General features: G+C 33.7%; 2 long non-coding RNA genes across 2 annotated transcripts; both read right to left on the minus strand.

The window, feature by feature from the left end:
- Positions 1-2,288: 2,288 nt before the first annotated feature.
- On the minus strand, positions 2,289-8,212 carry LOC117330399. Its single transcript, XR_004533334.1, has 2 exons — positions 6,445-8,212; positions 2,289-6,377 (listed from the first exon to the last, which is right to left on the minus strand). It is a non-coding gene; the product is annotated as an uncharacterized LOC117330399 (long non-coding RNA).
- Positions 8,213-10,048: 1,836 nt separating this feature from the next.
- Positions 10,049-13,653, minus strand: LOC117330400. The gene is made up of 2 exons (XR_004533335.1): positions 13,433-13,653; positions 10,049-10,117 (listed from the first exon to the last, which is right to left on the minus strand). It is a non-coding gene; the product is annotated as an uncharacterized LOC117330400 (long non-coding RNA).
- Positions 13,654-15,125: the final 1,472 nt, after the last annotated feature.

Here is a 15,125-nt window from a genome sequence, read left to right on the forward strand (position 1 = left end):
CACATATCGGTGGTGACGGTCACACAACACATATCGGTGGTGACGGTCACACGACACATATCGGTGGTGATGGTCACACAACACATATCGGTGGTGAGGGTCACACGACACATATCGGTGATGAGGGTCACACGACACATATCGGTGATGACGGTCACACGACACATATCGGTGGTGACGGTCACACAACACATATCGGTGATGAGGGTCACACGACACATATCGGTGATGAGGGTCACACGACACATATCGGTGATGACGGTGACACAACACATATCGGTGACGGTCACACGACACATATCGGTGGTGACGGTGACACAACACATATCGGTGGTGACGGCCACACAACACATATCGGTGGTGACGGCCACACAACACATATCGGTGGTGATAGTCACACAACACATATCGGTAGTGACGGTCACACGACACATATCGGTGACGGTCACACAACACATATCGGTGTTGACGGTCACATGACAAATATCGGTGGTGACGGCCACACAACACATATCGGTGGTGATAGTCACACAACACATATCGGTGTTGACGGTCACATGACAAATATCGGTGATGACGGTCACACGACACATATCGGTGGTGACGGTCACATATCACATCGGAGGAGACTATATATTACATAAAATGTTGATAAAGACGGTTATACGACATATTTATTAAAGTTATTTCGAGTATGCATTGCATATATTCGACGGTACCTTCACAGAGGAACTTCCAGATAAATCTGAGCTTCCTTGATCAATCATATCACAATACGGACACTGAAAGATGTAAAAAGAGCCCTAGAAAATAAATATATAGTTTGTGTATATTGTGTCCTTACGGATATCCAATTTATCAAGTTGTGTTATCTTATCCGTCCGCTTGTATTGTGATATTTCCCGGTGTTTACCAAATGGTATTATCTGATACTTTTTTCCATGTCTCTCTGACTGACTGTTATAAAAGTTCTCCTAGAATCCTTATTCTGTAACAGTGTATTATAATTAGTATCAATTCTGTGATTGGGCGCAGCCCTTGTAAGATTAAGTGGAATACAATGTATTTTTTGCTGATGTTGCCAGTAGACAATATGGTTGATTAATATTCCTCATAATATAGTACATATGTTGGTTAATCGGTTTCCGTATTTAATTATAATAAGTCAATTACGTTTTGTAATTTTATTATAATACATGTTGTATTCATATATATATATACATGTATATTAATTTATGTACTGATGGGTCATAGACCTAAAGTCAATAAATGAATTGAATTGATATTTCTTGATGGTGTTTGTAGTGCCCCTACCACAAAGTTACACCTGTTATAAAGGATTAGATATATCTATAAAAACATACATGTATACTAGTATGTACAATGTACATAAGGTTTTCCTACTAGTAACCTGTTAACTCTATGTTTTTTGCTTAAATCATTATCGTTACACTATTTTAAAAAGTAAAATATTATCCGATGAAAAAAGGTTCGAGAAGATTAATTAATATTGTCTATGTCCGCCACTTTGTTTAGCTGTTCATCGAATATTGAAGTATATGTAACTTTAAAATATCCGATCATAAGCAAAATTTCTACATACTGAAATATGGCATTCAGTTTAAATAAATTGTGTCATGATCTTTAAAATAATTTAAATGGTGCACATTTTAAAGATAACATTCGATATCCGACAGACCAAGCGCAATCCTGGTAAGGCAAGACGAGTTGTAGTTCTTGTATCGTAAATCTCTTGGGAAATCAGGGGAGGGTACTCTTCATATATCTACGGATGATCCTTATACTTGTAGTTTAATATCTATGTGTCCCATTCGTCAAAAATGACGGGGCATTCACAAATGTGTGATTTGATCCAGCAAACTGTAGATGTACGTATGGCGATTTTTAGCCCACTCACACAAATAACTACAATGTAGTTTAAGAAAATAGTAAATATATATATAAAAAAATAAAACAAATCATTCCATCCTACTAGTTTACAAAACAAGCTAAAATATCTTCTTTTCTAAATACATAATTTAATGTATTAAGTAACAAGGTTTAGGCCTCTGTGGTATGCTAGATTAAATTAAGTGATCGACAAACTTATGACGTCAGTAATGTGTAACCTTGATATTTGCTCATTACATTGATCTTTTTTATCGTTTGATATATGGAGTACATAACATGGCCCGTCAGTTACAATATGATCATTGTCAACCCATTGTTCTCTAGGCTCTGTAGGCGTGTGTCACACTGGAATAAGACATTTATGCGAAACAACAACATTAAGAGTAATCACAGAAGTTTATTTGGCAACTTTCTACGTACAGTATACATATATATTGACATTTACATATATTTGCTGTTATTTCCTTTTAATTGTAACAAGTGTAAATGTATTTATGATACTGTTATAAGGATACACAACATTCTCACATAATATTAACGCATTAACACAAACAAATAAACGTTTATGAACGGAAGGCACTCTTACACAGTACATTAGAGTCTACCCCAGACTGATAGAGAACTAAATTAACATAGCGAACTGATTGACAATCATACCAACTGTGTATGGATTACAGAATATCTATGATCTGGGGGAGGGGTTGTGTTGTTTAATACAGATATAAATATAGAGATTATACAACAAAAAATATGGAATGCTCCACAGGTATACAGTAGTAATTATACATGGATACATATGTAGATAGCTTGACTGGCTAACAGTTAACTAATGACAACTTCAAATTAAACGTTAAATAGGTATCCTTTTATGCAGATGCATAATGAACATGCATACTTGCAGAAATCTGATGTCATTATTTGCTGTAAAAATGTGGGAATTCGGAAAAGTAACACGTGCAGTACTGCCAGGAAGACATGCTATATTGACTAATGCTGAGATAAGGTATCTGTACAGTGATTTGGCGCTGAGGATTTTAATATCACATCATGATTAACATGTTCAGACTCTTGAGGAGTAATACAACACTGTGTACATTACTTCAGGGGACAGAATACCAATGAAAATTGAACTGATATAATACAGTCCATATAAAATTTAAACATCGTTGTGACTTTTCAAAGAACAGTGCAATGACTTCATCAATTTACAGCAAATGCAAAACTGGTCGTGGTTCTTAACTTGGTGCAATCTGAACATACTAAACATTGAAATGTACATTCTTTGGTTGAGCATATAATAAAATAAACATAAAATTTGTTCTCGTTCGATCCTGAATTAAATAGTTGGAAACTCGTTGAATTTTGTTGCATTATAACACGTGTAACGTGGTGTAACAGTTCAGTGTACATGTGCTGTGAACAGATTTGCATGATAATTTATATACAATCCAACATAACCACTGGTTACTGATGAATCTTTCTCCTGAGAGGGAGCAACTATAACACACAGGCTTCTTGTCACACCCCTAATGGTTAGTTATTTTTTGGCAAATATTAGGTATAAATAAAAATGTATAAAACAATACATTGGAATAAACAATTAAAGGGATATGTTTTTCTTATTCCTTAAACAAACAGTTAACACGTAAAATCATGAAACATTTCTCTTTGGGATTCAATAAAAATACCAGAATTTTTATTGAAAAAAAATGTGCACTTATGATCATGGGTCTATAATAAATTACTACGATTTTATATGATGCTGATATCACGTCATTGACAGAAATGTGATTTAAAGTTTCTTACATCAAAGTTTGTAATTTACCACTCCCTCATAAACCAGTCTGCCACACAGGACCAGCCAACGATTCAATGAACGAAGGGACATAACTCTTACACAACACGTCCATTCGTATATACATTGTATGGAGGTAGGGTCTTTCTCATGAGTAAATCATGCATGAAATATTCTTATTAAAGTGAAAAGCGTAAACCAGTCTTAAAAGAAATAAAGAATTGAAATAAGTTTAATTAACATATCGGCACATCTGTCATCATGTACATACTTGTCAGGACAATTTGTCAAAATCTCAAGCCTGTAGTACAGTGTACATGCAGTCTATCCAAAGACTGATGGGGAAGCGTAAAATAAGGAAAACATTGCTGGTTCTGAGTGAGTTTCCTGAAATTCTATCATACTCACCGAGCCCTGTTAAAGTTTAGATGAAGGACTCTGTAATTAGCTTGAGTCACACATGAAATCCAAGACTGGAAAAGCCAAACTGAACATATCATCTACATTTTTTTAGCAATATCCACATATCTTGAAAAACAGCTTCTCTCTAAAAACTTGCTGAATTCAATAGGGAGGTAAACATTGGTGTACTAATTTTAAATTGGCTACATACATGTACACATTTAATACCTGATAGACAATTAGCCTATTGCAATACGATACATATTCTCAGAAAAGTACAAATTGTAACTGATGAAGACAATAAAGAAGCTATTTTAACATTTGAAAATACTTTGAGATTATAATGCTAGCATAAATATTGGGAACAATTGTCATGAAATTTCTTGAAATGTATTTTTCAATGTTTGTGAAATAAAGAATCTTAATGAAAAGTTGAAGTGTGAAATTTGTGGACACAACATTATTGTCACTGTTATATCTGTAACTAGATTCATTTACAGATGCCTGAAATATTTCAATAGTTCATTTCTTTTTAATACAAAATGTAATAATGGAAAAAACATCTTGAATAAATATAAGCACTTCTAAAATTCTGAGAAAAAATACATGGGTTAGATATATACTGCAGTATACTTAAAAACATTATATAAACCTTCATGTTTTGTTAACATCTTAAATATTATAGAAAAATGTAGTTCATGGATTGCCTGAGCCAAAAGTGAACATATTAGAAAAAATTCTAATATCTAATTTAAAATCTTAACTTTTGTTATCTAAAAACTGTGAACATTATAGACGGCATCAAAAACAGCCACCTTACAGGAGGAAAGAATAGTTTTCGTGCAAACATCACTTCATATAAAATATAGGTCACTACTGTTTTCAATTGATAGTTGGGGGTCTGAACAAATTGGTAGATCATAACCTTTCCTGTAAAAATGGATACTCTTTATGTTGCAAACAGATCGACAAATAAAATTGGTTATTTGTATATTATTAAAACCAAAATTTTGTTAAATGAAAATGGCACAATTGATAATAGTTAGAAATCAATATGAGGGAGAGGGCGAGACAACACATTTTCTGACCTCCATTTACCTGGCCCAAAGTTCTGGCCTTTCTGGTCCCACTACACCAATGTTAGACCCACAACTCTGGTGATCAACAACTGTATGTATCTCGATCAGCATCCCCTTATAGCTGGCATAAAGCATAGACATGAGATCTTATTGCTGTTAAAATTGATTCGCTAAAAGGTCTACAGTATGTAAAACAAACAATAACCATTCCATTAAAGACAAAATAGTAAGAAAATTAACAATTCTTTCTTTTTTTAATTAAGAAAACAAACCAAAGCCAAACCTGACAAATTTGTACATTATTTTTAAACATGAATATATATATAATTACTTCTGAACATTCAAAGTCATTCAGTCTTAATCAAACTGGATATTTACAATCTACACAAATCACAAATATCACTGATATATTAATATAACTATAAATTCAACAAAACAAAAATGAAATCTGCACAAAACATTTGTTAAAACAAAGGATTTTACAATGATGAAGCTACAGAAAATAACATTCTCATATATATTGGTATAATATATAAATAAAATTATAATGATTTGGCAGGTGTTTTCAATTAACAGCAACTCTTAAATATCACCACCATACAAACATGGCACATTCTACAAGACGAACTCTCTTCATATCCATGTGTAAAACCTTACAAACATAAGCTGTACTACGTACATTTCAATGTATCTAAATTTGACTATGTGGAGAACTGACTGTATTACAGTATTTAAATTTGATTATGAGGAGGAAATTACAAAAGAAAATTAATTTACAAATACATTTACATATACTGGTCATATTAAAAAACAAATATGATTTAATTCTATTTATTTTTAATGCTGAACAAATGCACCAATATGTTTAACGTTAAACAAACATTCTGAACTTACAGGCAGAAACAACATCTGATGTGGTGAAGCTCTTGAGCACTACCTGTTGATCAGTTAGGGGAATATTCAACAGTTTAGTACATTTAAGGAGAATCATCAACATTTTGGTACCTCAAGGGGAATCTAGTGCCACTTTATCAGTACTTCTAAACAAGGATCGAAGCTCTTAACTGGTCAATAGATATACATCTAGACAAGATGAACCCTTAACATAGGGAAGAGGAGAATCCATACTTGTTCAGAACAAATGGATAAGGAGAACCAATCCTTGCTCAGTACATATGGACCAGGAGAACCTTACTTGTTCAGTACGTAGGGATGAGGAGAACCCTTACTTGTTCAATACATACATAAAAGGAGAACCCTTACTTGTTCAGTACATATGGGCAAAAAACCTGTACTTGTTCAGAACATATGAGCAAGGAGAATCCTTACTTTGTCTGTACATCTAAACTAGGGGAACCCTTATTTGTTCAGTACATATGGACGAGGAGAACCCTTACTTGTTCAGTACGTAGGGATGAGTAGAACCCTTACTTGTTCAGTACATACATACAAGGAGAACCCTTACATGTTCAGTACATATGGACGAGGAGAACCCTTACTTGTTCAGTACGTAGGGATGAGGTGAACCCTTACTTGTTCAGTACATACATACAAGGAGAACCCTTACTTGTTCAGTCCATATGGACAAGGATAACCCTTACTTGTTCAGTACGTATGGACAAGGATAACCCTTACTTGTTCAGTACATATGGACGAGGAGAACCCTTACTTGTTCAGTACGTAGGGATGAGGTGAACCCTTACTTGTTCAGTACATACATACAAGGAGAACCCTTACTTGTTCAGTATGTATGGACAAGGAGAACCCTTACTTGTTCAGTACATATATGGACAAGGAGAACCCTTACTTGTTCAGTACATATGGATGAGGATAACCCTTACTTGTTCAGTACATACATACAAGGAGAACCCTTACTTGTTCAGTACATACATACAAGGAGAACCCTTACTTGTTCAGTATGTATGGACAAGGAGAACCTTTACTTGTTCAGTACATATGGACGAGGATAACCCTTACTTGTTCAGTACATATGGATGAGGATAATCCTTACTTGTTCAGTACATATGGATGAGGGGAACCCTTACTTGTTCCATACATATGGGTGAGGATAACCCTTACTTGTTCAGTACATATGGATGAGGGGAACCCTTATTTGTTCCATATATATGGATGAGGATAATCCTTACTTGTTCAGTACATATGGGTGAGGATAACCCTTACTTGTTCTGTACTAACGGACTAGGAGAACCCTTACTTGTTCTGTACTAACGGACTAGGATAACCCGTACTTGTTCAGTACATATGGGTGAGGAGAACCCTTACTTGTTCTGTACTAACGGACTAGGAGAACCCTTACATGTTCTGTACTAACGGACTAGGAGAACCCTTATTCATTTTTCAGTATAGATCAGATGTAGATCTTCTACAGGGATTTTCCCCTGCTACCTGGTGAGATGATTATTTAATTACTTTATATTAAAGCCATAGTATGTATGAAAAGGGTATACTTACAACTTTACCTATACATTTGGAAATCAAGTCCTAGCTAGTATATATTAATACATCTTTCATTAAAACACAAGAAATATTAAATGATATTTGTGTAGTTCAATGACAATCTTACTCCTTCATATTTTCACAATATTTCATACGAATAACTTAAATTCTAACAGAACTTCTATTGGAATTGTAGCTATAACAAGGGCAAAACATTTATATCAACTTTAAATATGACCTGACCAACCAACATTATACCAGGTAGAATGTAATGATCACACATTTCAGATGATAAATATTGGGTAAGCTGACTATGTGTTAAAACTCCTGGAAGACAGGATCTATCACAGACTATTTCTACCTTGGTTGTTAACAGTAAATGCATTGTCTGCTGTGCATGTGTGGTTATCACTGTACAAAAAGCACCATTGTGTGTTTGGTCACTGTCCTCTATCTACATCTAGTGTGAAACCTAACAAGTGATATCACCCTCACCAACATCACAAACAACAACTGTTCTATACCTGCATTCTATAAAAAGGCACGGTGATGTAACATCTCCCATGCTTGTTACTGCAAACACATAAATCAATATATCTGTCTCTAAGAACCTATTGTTATCATTTCTTTTTCTTCTTTCCTCCTTTCTTTCCTTTCTTCTTTGGTGCATCAGCCCATCCAAATCCACGTTTATCCAGAGCGTCTGGGGCATCGTGTGCTATGTAATATAAATTTTCCATGGCTGGACCACTCATAATATCGACTTCAGTCTTTTCTGCTTTAGCAGATTTAGCTGACGCTGCTTTTGACTTTTTTCCTGATTTTTTGCCAGATTTCTTTCCTCCCTTTTTAGCAGATTTTTTTCCACTTTTCTTTTTTCCAGGCTGTAATATGATAATTCAAATTTCAGTTAAGTCTTGTATATTGGTTAAATATCCCCTAAAGTTGATGACAACATGGTGTCTTACCTAACCAGATGTCATTCACTGAAGAAAACAAAGAGGGGTGACTGGTAACAAATGCACTTAACACTCAATCAATTTTAACATTGCTGTTTAAAAAGTTGTAAAGGCAACACAGAAATAATGGATTCCTTGATGTACGGCCCGATAAGGTTTGTTTGTTGGCTGCGTTCATTTTGAAGCGGGGTCTCCTTGTAGTAGTTGGTGACTACGTCACTGAACAACATACAGGAGGTCTGTTGCATGCCATCAAGAGCAATTAGGGTTAATTTAAGTGCCTTGCCTAAAGACAGTACCATGACAGCACAGTAAGGAAATACAAATCATTATCTACATGTGTATATACTTTTCAATCCATCCAAGAATTGGAATTAATTTTCATTGATGATTTTTTAATTTCAAACTGTGATAATATGTGGTATGATTTTTATAGCCAGGTGTTTTCTTCTGGCAACAAATTTTTAATTTACTAGGTACAATATCTAACTACAGATTTTTTTTTTGTAATATAATCAGCCATGTTGTGTCTAACTTCAGTGAGTCATGATCTAATGCTAGAGAGAACAATGGGTCTAATCATGTAAGTTTATGCATCATTATAAATAGTGATTATTGTCAAACTGTAGTGTACATATCTATTTTCAATAAATTGAAGAATACATACATGTATCAAATTGTAGTCAATCAAACGGATGTTCAGTACAAAAGCTGTGTGTATAATATTTTATACATATATATATGTAATATACAATGTATATTGTACATTATCATTATGAATTATATTTCTTTGTTTTTTCAACATTAACGAAATATGATATAAGATACAATGTAGTGTATTTGTAGAGTATGTATATAATTATGCACAATGTCATAAATAAAAATTATATCAAAAGTTGGATGCTCATTTAAAAGAATAAAACACTTTGTTTTTATAATTATGATTGGTTTTGATACATAATAACTTTCCAGGTTCCAGACAAAATTACCAGTATCATAATTTATTTTCTGAAGTTAGATGTTGTATTGTCATCTGAACCAACAAAGAAAATTTTCGTCATACAAAAACACATTTAAGTAATTAACTAATGAAAATTCTGAGAATTAAATTGAAACTGGTTCAGTTGGAGTTTACATCCTAGCTACACTTCATCTATGACACATATTAAAATGATGTTCCATGTGTGAAAAAAATATTGCTGTTTTCCAGCAGGAATGCTTCTGAAATCTCGCTTCCCTTTAAGAAAAAAAAAAAGAAGAAAAAAGAAGTGAATAATCAACAAGATAGAATACTTACCATATTGTCTTTACTGTCCTGTGGTTTTACGTTATACTCCTCCTGTGTTAGCAACATGGATCACCACCCCGGTCTATAAACACACCCCATCAAGTAAATTAGTGCTTTTCTCCACCGTTTTATTTCATTCTGGTAGCCAATAATCTTCTTTTGTATTTTCAGTCACGATAATGTAGCAGTTCTTTCAAAATGCTGCAGCCCTTTGAAGCTGTGATTGCTGAAAGAAGAGTTAAAGTATATTAGTGGTATAATCATGATATCACACACAGATAATGGCATACTTACGAATCATAATTTTCTTCTAAATTTCATTTGTATAGCATATGTCATTACATGGATTCAATTTCAAAGTATTTAGATTAATTTTAAATCTTTCCTATATAAATCTAAACCTGTACAACTGTTACTCCTTTACACATACAGATAATAGGTATAAGGGCCTTAGAACTCTCAAAAGGCCTACACTTATATATATATTCTTCCTTTCAAATAAAGTTCCACCGGTATCACTATGTAACAAGTGAAACCCATTAACGTTACAATACCATTACCTGGGCCAATATTAATGATGTTTTTACCCCTCTGGGATTCGCTCTGTTGGTATTATATTTGTATTTAAAACTCTCAGAGTTCACTTTGCAATGGTGAAGTATTTTCTATTTGGGCTTTAAACATATTTGTATGAAGTATTTTTGACAGTGGGCTCTATGTTCTATAGCTGTTACTTGAAGTGTTTAAAATGTCACAATAAAAACATATCATTACCTGGTTTGTACAGATACACTTTAAATATAAATGTGTTTGGTGTAAGATGTGATGAATACAAAAAGATTACAAGATTATTTGTTAGAGTATTATAGCTAACTTACTCAATGTAAAGTTGTATCTTTAATTGAATTTAATTCTAATCAAAAATACTATATATACCAGTATGTCTTTTTTGAAAATAGATTATCATAAAATGTCTTCCTTATATAAAATCATTAAATCATTCATTGATAAGCATATAAACTGTTAAAAATTATTTATACATTGTTCATCATTTTAAGATAAATATATGTTGAGTGTTCAAGTGTTTATTTATATGTACCGGGTATGTATACTTCTGTTGTTCAATTTCTGACAATGTACCACAAAATTACAATATGGCAAACACCAGTATTTTATGTAATATATAATTCATAAACACATTCCTAGAGAAACTAATATATGACTTTAAAATCACTATGTACATGTATATATACATTTTAATTGCAATAAAGTGAAGTGGAAGAGATATTTTAACACATTTTTGTCCTGTATATTGTCTTTTTGTAAATTTATATATACAATTACATAAACCATAATATAATACATTAATATGTTTAGCACTGTCATGTGGTACATACATGTATATTATACCTACACACCGATCTATTAAACCGATTTACACCAGACAGCCTTGTAAGTAAACATTAAGTGTACACATACAGGTGGCTTAAGAAGAGAAAACTACTTAAGATACGAAGACCATCTGAAGTGGTTCATGAAAAGTGACTGTCAACTTGTTGGCGAGCTAAAAATAGAATTTGTCTCCACAGGCTTCTGTACCAACCTCGAAAATTACCTTTTTTCATCATTCCAATCAGTTCTGAATTGACTTTTAAAACAATCTTTTATAAGGCCAGATTGAGTAAAGATTTTTTTTACTTGGCAAACAATATCGTACAGATACATATATGATTGCTGTTTTCATAATTGATTAAATGACCCTTGTTTTCATGTGGTCACTGTCATAACCTGATATTTGATCATTGCAGGAGGGTAACAGCTTCCATTTGAAAAATCATATAGAGTTAAATACAGGACTTGTAAGGACTACTTTGCTGTGCCCATGTCTGTCCCCGGGAGCTGCCCAGCCATGTGGACATACTGGATGGGTTCACAAGGTAAGAATCATCAGAATGGGGATTTTGGCCACAGTGGTCTCAACCATCAGCCATGGCTTTATAGTACCTAACAAGCTCTATTATACAACTTACATGTATGCAGGTCAAATGGATGGCATTATTGTTTTTGCTTAGAGCAAAAATATTAATGTTTACACACAGTACACAGTACTACACACATTTATGAACACTCCACAATCCACTTTACATTGTATATACATGTACATGGATGGCTGAAGTACGTCAGCAGGCATAAATTTGGCAATTAGTAATCAATCTACAAATTATCTTGATGATTCCTTTTCAAATGTATTGGTAATTTCACAATAAATGAAGAGTCCCACAATGTTATATCTAACTATTTTAGAAATTCTGTGAGTTCTATCAAAATACATGTACATGAGTTCAGGACTTCGGACTCTTCTGAAGATTTATCACTTGGTATAAATAAATCCTTTAATTGATTCTTTCAAAAAGAAAACATCTAGTCTAACCACTGTCTACTGGATGATCATAGCGGAATCAAACAGATTTAATGTTTATGTGGAAAAGTTGGAGTATTGCCTATTGGGGTGGGTATGCATCGAATTACATGTAGGAGCAGGAAAGATCGTCGGAACATGCATGGTTAGGGGTACTAAAACCAGCAACTTCACTACAACCCTGGAGGGGTACTGGCTATCTACTAGGATTTTGTTTTAATCTCCATTCTCCCCACTGTCCAGTCATCAGATTTCCCCTTAATAGGCGACCGAGATTGAGTTGTCCCCCACACATCATAGGTGTACATCTTCCACTAGTTACCAATACACTTACAAATTATTTTATACATATCCACACCTACGTGTACCATGAGGTAATACTACTGCCAGACACATGCTATTAAGTCCACATTTACCACTAGTTAACAATAATTATTGTCCGCCATGTTATGGTAACAGTGTGTATCCAGCCCCTCATCTATAAAGAAAATATTTAACTGCTCTAAATTACACACTATGGTCCCCTTCTTAAATACATATCAAATTGATATTGATTACACTGAAATAACGTTATGCGTGTGTAAATATATTAATCAAATAAACATTTTCAATGACAAATCTTATAATTTACCAAAATACAAAGAGTAGATAATCAATATTTCATTAAAACTAAAGAGATTAGATTGAACTGTACGTTGTCAACACTATCCTTGTTTTCATTGCGTGTCAAGTTAATATCATGATAATCATCTTGTTAATTACAACTGAAAGTTAACCGTACTCTGCGATTTTTACATTATTAGGCCCATATTATCTATTGATCGTGTTGCATGACCATTGCCCATATACTGGATAATTATACAGATGCACGGAAATGTGAGGAATTGGTATATCATAACCATACTATGAAAGCTCACAAACGCATAAGACATTCAGCAGTGCTCGTCAACACGCCAGTAGTGTTAGACAGGATTAAATGCAACTTTTAGCTAAGTTATATTTCCTGATGTTAGTGCCATCGACTCTCTCATTTCCTGTGTATAGTGTTTGTGCTTAATTTGACAAAATAGAAGGCGACTTAATAACATGAACAACTCAAATTATTTATTACAACACACTTACCATTTTTCAACTGTGTAGAAAACCAAACGAAGACGAGCACAGCAGTAGCTTCCCAGTAGCAGTAGATAATGCTGTCACCATGGTATCCAAACGGAAGCTCTTCCGGTTAGGGACCGTTCCTTGTTATGTCAGACTTACTACCGTATAACGACGCACACATCATTCTGTGATACCAGTGGCTGTCCTTTATCCACCCATTTTAAACATATTTAGATACAAAATTAAAATAAATCGCTTGCAACATTATGTGTTCCACATAAATATTTTTTTTATTTATCAAGAACATGCAAGTTAACATGTACTTACAGAAGCGGACACGGTAGCTAGAATACGGATTGCAAAATTAAGTACTTACAGACTTCAGCATACTTACCGAGAATGTGATAAAATATGTGACTGTTTATGCATGGAAAAGGAAACGGCAATAGGTCCATTGTCTTTCTAAAATATATGTTTAAACAACACCCACAAATGTAAATATAAAAAATGCTCGGATTTAAACATCAGCTCGAGTTATCTCCCTTACCCCTAGTAAATATTTCTACCCAGCCCACTGAACATATTTACAGATAGGCCTATATTGAACAGGAACGCGATGCCAGTCTGAACAAAAATGGGTACATGGAATGAAAACAAAATATGAGGCTTTAGATAAAGGTGTGAAACAGAGATACATGTGTGATCAAGTCGTGGATAAAATCAATGTCGGAAATAACGAGGAGATCTAACTTTATAAAATTTATGTTCATTTTAAATTTCAGTTATCAGGCTATGGTTGAGTGGCACACAGATCACTTTTATCAGTAACACGGACATAATAGATATAAAGCTGCCCTTTAACTATTGTTTTCAAATGTTGCATGTTTGGAAATAATTGGAGACAACCATAAATTGGGGTGGGGGAGATCCCCACCTGCAATGTGCTACATGTCCACACACTGCCCGCTCCCATACATTGAATCTGTAGCAAAGTTGCCACTGATATATCCACAGGCGCTTGCACAGAAAATGTGATTTAAAGAAATGATATGGCAGTGGCATATGTGTACTGTATAAAGTACATAGTCTTTCCACAGTAGATACCACTGCATGACATATCAAAATAAATAAATAAATAAAATTCAATTTTCTATGCAACCGCCTGTGGTATATCATGATATATCGATATGAATACAAAATTATACATTTATAAGTATGTAATTGACTTTTTATCAAAACTATTGTATACATCAGGCATAGTAAAGTTTACACATCTTGTACACACAAATGACCGATTTTGCTCTGAAATCGTTCGTCTCGTCTTCACTAATTTTGTAGGTTATATTTCCTCCAATCAATAAATGTAACATTTCAAAATCTGGAAGTGTAAATATACACTAAACGTATGCCATTGATTACAGCACCGGAACTGGTCCCTCAAGTCGGACGTTTATTTACATTGTAGCACTAGATGTGTCATAGGGTCTTCATAAAAATCCACATTGATGACATAATTCCATTTTAATTGTAGTCAAGCTACGAATGGTAACAACTATTTTCATTATATAATGTACACATTCTCTGTATTGAGGAAATGGAGTGCTAACTTCCATAGAACATTAGGTTTGAGTTGATTCTCGAAACCTTGTTAGATAGTGTTACTCATATTTCAGTACAAAATTACAGTATATACTATATTTTCCAGTCAATTTTC

This window comes from Pecten maximus, chromosome 7, assembly GCF_902652985.1.
Source record: "Pecten maximus chromosome 7, xPecMax1.1, whole genome shotgun sequence".
NCBI classification, from domain to species: Eukaryota; Metazoa; Mollusca; class Bivalvia; order Pectinida; family Pectinidae; genus Pecten; species Pecten maximus.